Here is a 12,533-nt window from a genome sequence, read left to right on the forward strand (position 1 = left end):
CTCATTCAGATTGTTCCAGTGACCATAATAATGAATACATAATGCTTACATTTTTTCTAAATTAACTGTAGAATATGGTTTCTGTGTCACGAATTATATTTTCCCTTCAGCACCTGTGTTCTATAAGCAAATATTTGAATACTGTCATTTGGAGATTGGTGCTGATAAAACTAATATTTGCTTTTTTAAAAAAATTGTTATATGCTCCATTTATACCAAATGTCCAGCAAGGCAAATCCAAGAGATAGAAAGTACATTAGTAGTTGCTAGAGCCTGATGGGGAGGAAATGGGGTTTCACTGTTAAGCGCTACAGAACTTCTTTTCCTGGAGAGAAAAAAAATGTTCTAAAATTAGATAGTGGTGTTGATTGCACAATCTTATGGATATACTAAAAACTATGGAATTGCACATCTTAAAATGGTGGACTTTGTGAGTTGTGAATTATATCTCAAGCTATTTTTTTAAAAATGAAATTGAAATTTTGTATATTGTTGTATCCTGAGCACTTAAACTCATTCATTGTAAAATATACATATAGATTCTTTTAGATTTCCTAAATTACAAAATCATCTTGTCTGTGTGGGACTTTCCAATACTTCCTTTCCTCTGTTTTGATTTCTTTTCTTTGACTTTCTATGACTTGCAGTAATATTTTGAAAAGATCTAGGGCTTCCTTGTCTTATTCTTAATTTCAAAGAGAAATATTTCAATTCTCACCATTGAATTTGATGTTTTCTATGTGTGTTTTACAAATTTATTTTAATAAATCAAGGAAGTCTCTATTCCTATTTGATAATGTTTTATATTATGAATTCATGCTGAATATTAGTAAATTATATCTATTCATGTTTTGAGATAACCATATAGACTTTATTCTCTTAATATAATGAATTATATCAATTGATTTTCAAATTTTATATCTATCTTTCAACTCCTGAATACTTTAACTTGTTTGTAGTATATTATTCTTTTCATATATGGTAGAATTTTTTCTCATATAGGATTTTTTTTCAGCTATGTTAACAAGAAAGATTGGCCTGGGTTTTTCCTTTCCCATAATAGCCTTGTTAGGTTTTGATATTAAGGTTATACTGTACTCTTAAATGGCATTCAGAGTATTTCCTCTTCTATAATTATCTGAAAGACTCTTTTAGATGGATACTATTTTCTTCCTTAGATGTATGTGTGGAAGGATTGTAAACCCCGGAGCCAGGTTCTACCTACCCAAAGCAGCTGCTGTGCGGAGACCCCCAGGTGAAGCCACAGTCACCATGTGGGATCAGGAGGCAAAACCTTCAACTGAGGATTTGGGGGATAAGAAAGAAGGAGAATGAATTAAATACAAAGTAATTGGACAGGATAGCAGTGAGATTCACTTCAAAGTGAAAAATGACAACACATCTCAAGAAACTCAAAGAATCATACTGTCAAAGACAGGGAGTTCCAATGAATTCACTCGGGTTTCTATTTGAAGGTCAGAGAATTGCTGATAATCATACTCCAAAAGAACTGGAAATGGAGGAAGAAGATGTGATTGAAGTTTATCAGGAACAAACCATTCAACTGTTTAGATATTCTTTTATTTTTTAATTTTCCCTTAATCATTTTTTATTTAAAAAAATAGTTATTTTGTAATATGGTGTTCAAATGGAATTGAAAACTGGCACCCATCTCTTTAAAACATCTGGTAATTTGAATTCTAGCGCTCATTATTCATTATTGTTTGTTTTCATTGTGCTGAGTTTTTGGTGATCAGACCTTAGCTCCCTTCATATTGACCTCTCCTTTTAAAAAATTACACGTATTTACAGAGAGGCCACCTTTTTCAGGACTGTACATTTTCAGATTTTTGGTGGTAAATAAGACTGACCAATGTGACTGCCTATAATGACTTTCCAATTGGCCCTGAAGTTCTAGCATGTGACTGCTTCACTCCTGGACTCTGACTTTCAGTGAGAGATGGAAGTTTTTCAGAGAACTGAACTGTGGGAAAATGACCTTTCCTTAACCTGATGCTACTTTTAAAATCTGAGGGTCTGGACCAAAAGAGGAGGAATATCAGCTTTGGAGTCAAGACAAACAGACATGGGGAGAGTAACAACTAACTCCAAAGATGGCTTCACTGAAGAGAAAACGTTTTAAGATTTAAAAAAAAAAAATCTTGTCAGAAGATACTGGAAAAGTTCTAATTTTCATTAGCAGTTAATAAGTTAGTTATTCATGCAGAACTGTATACAACAGAACACTGCTCCTTTTATTTTATTTGTACTTTTGGCCTGGGATATGGGTTTTAAATGGACATTGTCTGTACCAGCTTCATTAAAATAAACAATATTTGTAAAAACCTTTTAAAAAGATGTATGTGTGGAAGTATTCACTACAGAAGTTATCTGGGTCTGAAATTTTCTTGGTGGAAAACATCTTAAAGGATTTTAAATTTTTGATTTTTTTCTTTTATATTTAAAGAATAAATAAGAATTTTTAATTATTTGTGTTTCAATATTTATAAGATGCATATCATTAGAAATTCATATATTTTATTTAAAATTTGAAATTATTGACATAAAATTATTTTTAATATATTTTTAAATCTGTAGGTTTTGAGGAAATACTTCAATTTTTGTTCCTGCCATTTATTATTTGTTCATTTTCATTTTATCACAGGTCAGACTATGTATTTATTACTTTTATTATCATTTACTAAATAATCAACTTTAGTTTTGTTGATGTATTTTATTATATGTCTGTTTTCTATTTCATTAAATTCTGCTTGTAGATTTATGTCTCCTTGCCTCTAACTCATTTGGTATAGATTGTTTTCTGTTTCCATATTCTGAAGCTAGTTGCCTGGGTCATTGATTTTCAGTGTTTCTTCTATTCTAATATGTGTACTTCATGTTATAAATATCTCTCTAGGTATGATCCAGTTATAGTCCTCAAGCTTTTTTCTTCCAAATAATGTTTGATATGTAATTTTAATTACCCTTCACTCCAAACATTTTAAAATTTTTCATTGCACAAATTTGTTATTCAAATTCCAAACATTTTGTAATTATTTTTACTATTGATTCTTGCTTAATTACACTGTGACAAAGAAGTTACTCTATATTATTTCAGGGTTATTGGGGTTTTTTCGGGGCCAAGGACCAAACTTAGGACCTTGCATGTGCTATGCAAGTGCTTTGCCACTGAACTAAATTCTCAATCCCCTTATTTCAGTTTTTTTTTTAATTTGTTAAGATTTATTTTATAACCTAGAATCTATTCAATTTTAGTAAATGATTTGCATTCATTTTAAACAAATATGCAGAGTGCTGTCATTGTTCAGCATTTCAAATGTCACTGTAGGTCAAATTTACTCATGATTTTGTTCATTTAATTTGTATCCCTACTGATTTTTGTCTTTTTATCAGTTACAGAGAGAAGGGTGTTAACGATAATATAGAAAAATTGTTTATTTATCCTTGTAATTCTGGAAATTTTAAAAATTTTGTTTTGAGATCAAGTTAATAAATGCATAAAAATATTTAAATATTATAATGAAGTGACACTCCTTAACTCTTCTAATTCTGTTTGCTTTAAAGTTTATTTTATTATTAATATAATTCCAATGGCTTTATTTTGATTAGTCTTTCCATGTTATGATTTTTCTATATATTTACTTTCAATCTTCATGAATCTTCATCTTTCAGGTTTGTCTTTTTTTTAATTTTATTTTTTGGTATTGAGAATTGAACCTAGGGCCTTAGCATGTACATTCTCTACCACTGAGCTACCTCACTAGTCCCTCAGGTTTGTCTTTTGTAAGGAGCATATAGTTGGGCTTTTTTCAAGTCTAAAAATCTTTGTTTTTAATTTGTTACACGTAGACCATTTGCATTACTGTGATTATTGATAGTAATAGGTATAAATTGATCATTGTATCAAGTTCCTTCTGTTTATCTCATATGATTCATATTAGTTTTCTTTCATATATAGGTGCTGGGAATTGAACCTAGGGGCAGTTTACCACTGAGTTACATCTCCAGTCCTTTTTTGGTAGCATCATTTATTCATTCAGCCAAGATTTGCTGAATTAAAGAATAACTTGAAATATGTTAAGTTCAATGGTCAGGTCAGATTATTGGGGAAAGTAGTTTGGAAAATGTCCTGCCAAAGTAGTGTTTTTGGATCACCAATGTGAAGCACTTTTTCATAACATGATGCAAATCATATCCAGTTTTGCTGCATAATTATCATAATAATAACATCCACATTAATTACAACAATTTTCTATCCATGAAATTCACTTGATCATCTCAAAACTCTATGGAAAAAGGTAAGTTATAATTAATATAATTTTTAAAATAATATGAAGAAAATGATGCTTAGACAAAGAAAGACACTTGCATGATGTCAAATCTCAAGTAGCATATTATGTGTACATGAGTGTGTGTGTGTGTGTATGTGTGTGGTGTGCGCACACATGCACTTCAACCCCAAATCTAAGTTCAGTCCTTTTTTTTTCTTTTTTTTAAATTTTATTTATTTTTTAGTTTTTTAGGTAGACACAATATCTTTATTTTACATTTATGTGGTCCTGAGGATCGAATCTAGTGCCTTGTGCATGCTAGGTGAGCACTCTACCACTGAGCCACAACCCCAGCCCAAGTTCAGTCCTTTTTGAGACAGTGTCTTGCTATGTTGCTGAGGCTGGCCTGGAAATTTCAATCCCCCTGCCTCAGTCTCCAGAGTCGCTAGGATTACAGGCATCCATCACCACTCCCAGATAGTTTTCTCTTTAGGATCATTTTAAAGCATGCATTCTTGGCCTATCAAATGCTAATACTTATACTTTAACAAGGCCATTATGGGAAAGGAAAAATCCAGGCCAATCTTTCTTGTTAACATAGCTGATAAAAAAAATCCTATAGGAGAAAAAATTCTACCATTTATGAAAAGAATAATATACTGAAAACAAGTTAAAGTATTCAAGAGTTGAAAGATAGAAATAACATTTGAAAATCAATTGATATAATTCATTATATTAAGAGAATAAAGTCTAACTATATGATTATCTCAAAACATGAATAGATATAATTTAGTATGTTCAGAATATATTCATAACAAACTATTATCAAATAGGAATAGAGACTTCTTTGATTTATTATAATTTACACACTCCCCAAATATTAATTTTAAATACTTTTAATCTCACCCTCTTAACTCATATGTTTGTCAAAATGGATTAGCAATATGATAATATTATTGTTTTATAAGTATTGATTTAAATTTATGTAGATATTTATTTTTTTTAATTGCTTCATATCCCTTCCCTCTCCAATCTTCCATCTGAGATCATTTTCCTTTTATCTGAAAAGTGTTCTCTAGGATTTCCTTTACTTCATACCTGCTGGTGTCAAGCATTCTCACTTTTTGTTTATTTGTAAAAGTCTTTATTTCACCTTAATTTCTGAAGTGTATTATTGATGGTTATCAATGTCTAGGATGGCACTTTTTTTGGAAAACACAACCTATATTTGACTTTCTTCATGTTGCCATTGTTACTGTTGAGAAATCAGCAATCAGTCTAACTTGTTTCTTTCAAGGCATAATCTATTTTTTCTGGCTACTTTAAAATTTTCTATTTGTCTTTGATTCTCTACAAATGCACTACATTAGTACCCCCACCCCCATCTTCAGAGGACATGTTCCAAAACCCAGATCTAACACAGTAGGTAGTACCAAACCTCATAGTTTAATGTTTTTTCTGTAATTTAACTAAGCACCTTACCATGTACAGTGGCCATAATGTTTGCTGTTGAGGTGCAACAGTAAAACTAGCATGAATTTCTTTTTCTTTCTCCAAAATTTCATAGATAGAAGATTAATTCTTACCATAGATCTTAGCAACCTCAGTATATGATATTTTTTAAATACTTATTTTTTAGTTGAAGTTGGACACAATACCTTTATTTATTTATTTTTATGTGGTGGTGCTGAGGATCAAACCCAGGGCCTCTCATGTGCTAGGTGAGCGCTCTACCTCTGAGCCACAACCCTAGCCCAGCACATGATATTTTTACTTATTAAGTTAAGTTGAGAACTCCTACCTTTTCACTTCAGGGAAGTACTTTATGTCTTCTCTTTGGCATGTCTGAATTGCAGTAATCACTACTTTTGTGCCTTGGGTTCACTATTAAGTAAAATAAGGATTACTTGAACACAGCACTGTGATACCATAACAGTAGATTTGATAAATGAGACTAAGTGACTCAGATGGATATAATATATAGCATGGATGTGCTGGAGAAAGGGATGGAGTAGGATAGCCTGAGATTTCATTGTGCTACTCAGAACAGCAGGCAATCTAAAACTTATTATTTCTGGAATATTCCATTTAATGTTTTTGAATTATGATTGACTGGAGGTAACTAAAAACAAAACCATAGGTAAGGGAAGATTGCTGTACTGTGCATTTGGTGTAAGTTTCTCTTTGGGATATGTTGGGACTCTTGGATCTATATATCAGCATCTTTCATTTGTGTTGAAAATTTTTCAGCCATAATATTTTTGGAGATTGCTTCTGAACAATTCCATTTATCTTTTTCTTATGAAAGTTCAGTTGAACATGTTCAATCTTATGTTTTTTTTTCTTCTACATCTCATAACTTCCCTTCTATTAGTTCTCATCTTCTTTACTTTCTGTGCAGCTTTATGGGTAAGTTTCTTCTGAACACCATTTCTAGTTCTTTAATTTCAAGCTGCATAACTCCTGTTAAACCATCTATTTAGTTACTAATTTCAGCTAAGTTTTGTAAGTTGTTTACTAAAATAACTTCTCTTTGTTTATTTTTCAAATTTTCTGATTTTGAGTTCCCTGTTGAAATCTTCAAGATTAGATTTTGCATAACCAAATACTCTAAGCTTTATGGTTTAATAGTCATAATCAAGTAATTCAAATCTCATGGATCTGTTTGTGCTGCCTGTTGTCTCTACTACTTATTACTCATAATGTCTTTTTTCTTGTACCTCTGGTTATTTCTGATTTCTGGATATTATACTTGAGCAATTACTTACTGGATTAACTTTAGGCCTAGGATGATGGAATATTTTGTTTGCATTGGTCAGGGCCGTAAGTGTGATTACTGTCTGGAATCACTATAATAATCTATATTCATATCTTAAAGTTTACTAGTCAATCTAGATGATGTAAACCCAAGATACATGTCCAGCTTGGTGTCATATGTATGTAGTCCCAATTACTTGGGAGGTTGAGCCAGAATGATCACTTGAGCCTGGGAATTTGAAGCTAGCCTGCACAACATAATGAGACCCTGTCTCAAAATAAAAAAAAATAAAAAGGGCTGGGGATGTAGCTTGGTTGTTAAGTGCTACTGGATTCAATCCCCAGTACCAAAAAAAAAAAAAAAAAGCAAAACAAACAAACAAAAACCTCCATCTGCTCCAATTTTTGTGCATTCAGAAAGCAGATTAAGCTGTGAGCCAATAGGTAAACAGCTATTTCTGAGACAGATTTCTGAGTAAATCACCATGTACCAGCATAGAGACCTGTAATGCAGGATAAGATCACATTTGATCTGCTACATCTGACCACCTTTCTGATGAGCTAACTCTTTCTACAGAGAGAGTGGGGAGGGACAACAAGAAGGAAGAGGAGGAGGAGAGATGGGTACAAGGTAGCCTTTGTTAAAGGCCACATGAGGGTGTAGACCCTATGTGCAGTAGGCACAGAGAAGAGAAAGATCACTTCCAGCTGGGGGGTTTCAAAGGACGAATGAAAGAGGATGAATACCAGACCTCTAATAATGAGAAGGACCAGGATCTGGGAAGAATAAGAGAGCAGGTAGCAGGAAGAAAATGGCATGTAAGGACAATAAGAAACAAATATAGTGTGCTTGGGTCACAAGTAGTGAAAGCAGAGAAGTACATGACTAGTACATGAATGTGTGTCCTGGGGCACAATTCTGATGATGCTTAATGTTAGGATTAAGAGAATAAGTTTTGCTCTGTAAGTGATGGGCTTGCCATTCAGGGCCTTCGAGCAGGATAATAACATGTTGAAACTGGGGGAGAGTCAAGTTTAACTTGATGGTAATATACAAAATTTATTGGAATGGAAGTGGGTAGGTAAGGAAGCAGGAAAACTAAAGAAGGAACTATTATAGAGTTCAGACATGAGATTATGAGGTTTTAAGGTAGTTATAGATTAAGGAGATACCCTGAAGCAAGAAGGGGACTTGTTGACTGGGAGAGAAAAATCAGATGATACTTTGATTTCAAGTTGACGTTACCTGATCCTTTTGTAAAGATAGGCAAAGTTAATTAATGTCAGGTTGGGATTTGTAGTCAAAACAGGCTAGTTGCTCCCTCCCTCTTTCTATATCCTGACCATCTTCTGGGGCTTAGGTCAAGGTCCATTTCCTTTTTTTTTTTTAAGAGAGATAGAGAGAGAATTTTTTAATATTTATTTTTTAGTTTTCAGTGGACACAACATCTTTATTTTATTTTTATGTGGTGCTGAGGATCAAACCCAGCGCCCGCACATGCCAGGCAAGCACGCTACTGCTTGAGCCACATCCCCAGCCCCCATTTCCTTTTGAAAGCTTTCTCTGTATATTTCAGACCAATATCACCATTGTCTTCTTTGAGCCCCTGCTGACCCAAGATTCCATCCTTCCCTTTAGCCCTTTCCACAGATGGCCTCATGTAAAGAAATTTTCTGCCTACTGAGAGAGCATATCTTCCAACAAGGTTGTGCCCTTTCCATTTAGGGATGCAAGGAAGTGCTAGGCATCCTTAGGCTCCTGAAGAAATAAATATTAACTCATCACCCAACAGAGAAAGAAATTGAGAAAATGGGAGATAACAGAGGAACATAGAGACAGCCTCATTCTATGACTGGCACTATCCAGCTTGTGTAAACTTAAACTCTTAAACAGGATAGGGAGATAGCTTAGTGTGCTCAAGGCCTGGGGTTCCATCCCCAGAACTGCCAATAAAATAATAATAATAATTTTAAAAATTCTTAACTGTGAATAAACACTGAGCCTCAGGTTCCTATTTGATTCAATGAGGCAATGAATCCTTACTTCACAGATTGGTGAGAGGGCACCTTATTACCCCACTGACCTATATAAAGCAGCTGTCTCCATTCAAGACACTTAGCAAGCAGTCAGTAATGGTGAATGTCCCAGAGGTCTCCAGAGGAAAAGTACTGTTTCTTTGTGATTGGTCTTTGTGCCTCCCCCATCCTCACATACTCTGGTGGATGTATAAGAAATCCTTATGACTGCATTTTATTGAGGGCCCAAGATGTATTATTATTTTCATGTGTTTCAGATGTGGAGGCAACACAATGGAAGTGACTTACTCAAGGACACAAAGTAGTGATTTTTTTTCCTCTGGAAACTCAAAGGGATCTCCTGATTCCAGTATTTGGTCCAAATAGAAGCAGCATCCACAGTAACTTGTATTTCTGTTTCTCATATACCTGCGCTTCCCAGATGTTCATCTAGAAGTAACATAATGGGGCAGAAGAGTCATTGATAGTGCAGTGTGTTTTTCTCCTATCCAATCATCTGTTGATCTGATGTCACTGAAGCTCATATTATATATATATTAGTTCCTCTTACTACAAAATTATATCTTTAATGGGAGTTCGAGATAAGGTTCCAAACAACATTTTTTAAAGATCTACTTACTATATGTTGAACACTTTTATAAGCATTTTTGTTTAGAATTCACAATAATCCTCTGATGCTGATAATGTTATTCCAACTTTCCAGATAAGAAAACTAAGGCTCATGGAGTTTTAGGAACTTTTCCAAGTTCACACAACCAATAAGTTGCAAAGCTGGTATTTTAGTTCTTGACCTCCACAGTAAATAATGAGACTGGCTGTCAAAGTGTATGTAATATGGTAACCATATGATGTGATGCACATAAAATAACAACAAAACCTCTTGATGATGATGATAACAAAGATGAATTATCTCCTTAGGTTTAGGGTCCTGGGCTATGAAGTTAGAGCAAAATGTCAATGTACTGAATAGGCCAGTTTTTTGGCACTATATTGAAATGCTACCTTATCCACATATTAAAAGTGCATTAAAACCTAGGAGTGTAGAAGAGCATTCTTATCTTCTACTAGAAGATAAACCAGTACCACACTGTTTTAATTATTTATTATTAGAAGCTCTCACGTGTTAAGATGGGTAGATAGAATTCACAGCTTTGTAAGACTGAGTCATCCCATCTGGAAATCTGGCCTCCTAATTGTCTAAACATCCAAAAGACATATTTCTTATCAATTATCTCAACAAAATTCAAAATTTACTTTAGATCTTCAATAATGACTAAAAATTGATTTGAATATAATCAAACTAAGGACAGGGACCCTTTTTAACCTGACGTATAGAATAGCTTCTGAATGAGAGATAATGTATTACCAATAGTTGCTTCAAGAGCTGTAATAAAGATGGAACAGGAAAAGGTATGGAGACAATATGATATAAAATATTTTATAAAAATGAATATATTAGAGGACAGTAAGACTTGAGATACTAAAACCAGAAAGGGACCTGACACTATGGGCCAAGAAAGAGGAGTTGGTTGTCTGAAAGTGCACAGTAAGAGTAGAAATGGGGGAGAACGAAAAGGATTTGTAAGAGTATAATTATGTGCCACATAATGATATTTTGATAGATGATGGACTTCATATATAATAGTGATTCCATAAGATTATGTCACCTAATGACACTGTAGTTATCCTATTTTATATAAATACCTTATATGATGTTTGCACAATGCCAAAATTGCCAATTGATACAAATCTCAGAATGTATGCCCATTATCAAGTAACATGTGACTGTACTTGGTCACAGGGAGAAAAAGGGAATCAGGGATGATTCCCAGACTTTTGCATGGGCAACTGTGTGGTTTCTGCGACCATCAACTAAGATAAAGGAAAGAAGAGAGGGAGATTGTGTGGGAAGAAAGGAAATGAAAGATGATGAAATCACTTGGGGACATTGAATTTGAGGTATTCCAGGGATATCTGAGTGGATATGTCTAATAGTTATTTAAAATGTATCTGAATCAAGTTGACTCTAAAGTTCAGACGGAAAAGTAAATATGCAAGAACATATAGGGAAAATCTGAAAAAGAAAAATTATTTGGGGTAGTAGCTCTTCCAGATATGTGAACTTAATATAATAATCTATAATTCAAACTGGTAGTATGAATATCAAACACACCAATGCAATAGAATTAAAAGCCCAGAAAGTTTCCCAAATACATTTGAAAATTTAGCATGTAATAAAGGTAGCATCTCAAATCACAGGGGCAAAGATGGACTTTTAAATAAATGATGCAGGAACAACTGAGAAACTAGTTAAAAAAAAAAAAAAAAAAACATTGGCCTTGTGGAGTGGAGATCCATACCTCATACCATACACAAGTATAAACTCTAAATATAAACAAAACAATATGCATATGAGAAGAAAACACAGGTTAATATTCTCTGACCATAAGTAGGAAAAGATTTCTTAATTATGAATGAAAGCGTAGAGGTGAGAAACGCTTGATATATTTGACTACATTTTTCAATGCACAGCAGAAAATGCCATAAGCAAAACCAAAGCACAGCTGACAAACTAGAAGGTAATATTTGCAACATATACAACAGGTTTAATAAAGTTAATGTATAAATTCCCACTAGAAAAATATGGAAAAGCCCTGAATAGACAATGCACACAGAAAGATATTTAAATTGCCCTTGAACATAGAGAAAGGCAAAAGGAAAAGCCATTGAGATACTACTTCTCAACTATGATATTAGTGAATACTTAAACGTATTTCATATGGTATGTTAGAAAGGGTATCAGTAAACACTATTATTTTTGGTGAGAAAGGAAAAATAAATCTGAGGTTTGGGGAGAAAAATATGGAGATGCAAATTTGGGAGTTCAGTTTTTAGAGGCAAAAGAATGAGAACACCCAGCTAGAGAGAACTTGAGGAGAAAGGAGGCCCAGGGCAGAACCCTAGGGAACGCTGCAGTTCAGGGTGGCAGCTCAGCTTCCCAGAGAAACCACCGGGCTCTAGAATCAGGCAGAGCTGATTTTGAAAACCAGTTGTTGGGGTTCAGGAGCTGAGCGCTCTCAACAAAATCGGATATGCTCTCTGATCAGCTGTCACAACTTTAATGGGCATCTGAGAGGTATGCTGTACGACGATGTGGTGAGATGCACCAGGTAGAGCACCTGGAGTTAAGAAGTCTTCCCTCCCCCCACCCTATTTCCAACATACATTCCCCACTGTCCGCATCTTCTCAGCCCCTCAGGGATGGGGGGTGGTGAGGTGGGTCAGGCAGGAGGGGGGGCGAGCTCGGGTGACGCGACGTTCACGTGACCGGCCGGGCGCCGACGTGGGCACCAGCCCCCGCGCCCGCCCGCCCGCCCGCCCTGCGGTCCGGTCCTGGTGCCCGCGCGGAACCAGCTCCCTGAGCTGCGCTGGGCGGCGGGCGAGCAG

At 34.7% G+C, this 12,533-nt stretch overlaps 1 pseudogene; it reads left to right on the plus strand.

The window, feature by feature from the left end:
- Positions 1-1,272: 1,272 nt before the first annotated feature.
- LOC114091675 (small ubiquitin-related modifier 1-like) lies at positions 1,273-1,591 on the plus strand (annotated as a pseudogene).
- Positions 1,592-12,533: the final 10,942 nt, after the last annotated feature.

The sequence above is a fragment of the Marmota flaviventris genome, chromosome X (genome assembly GCF_047511675.1).
Source record: "Marmota flaviventris isolate mMarFla1 chromosome X, mMarFla1.hap1, whole genome shotgun sequence".
Classification (NCBI taxonomy): Eukaryota; Metazoa; Chordata; class Mammalia; order Rodentia; family Sciuridae; genus Marmota; species Marmota flaviventris.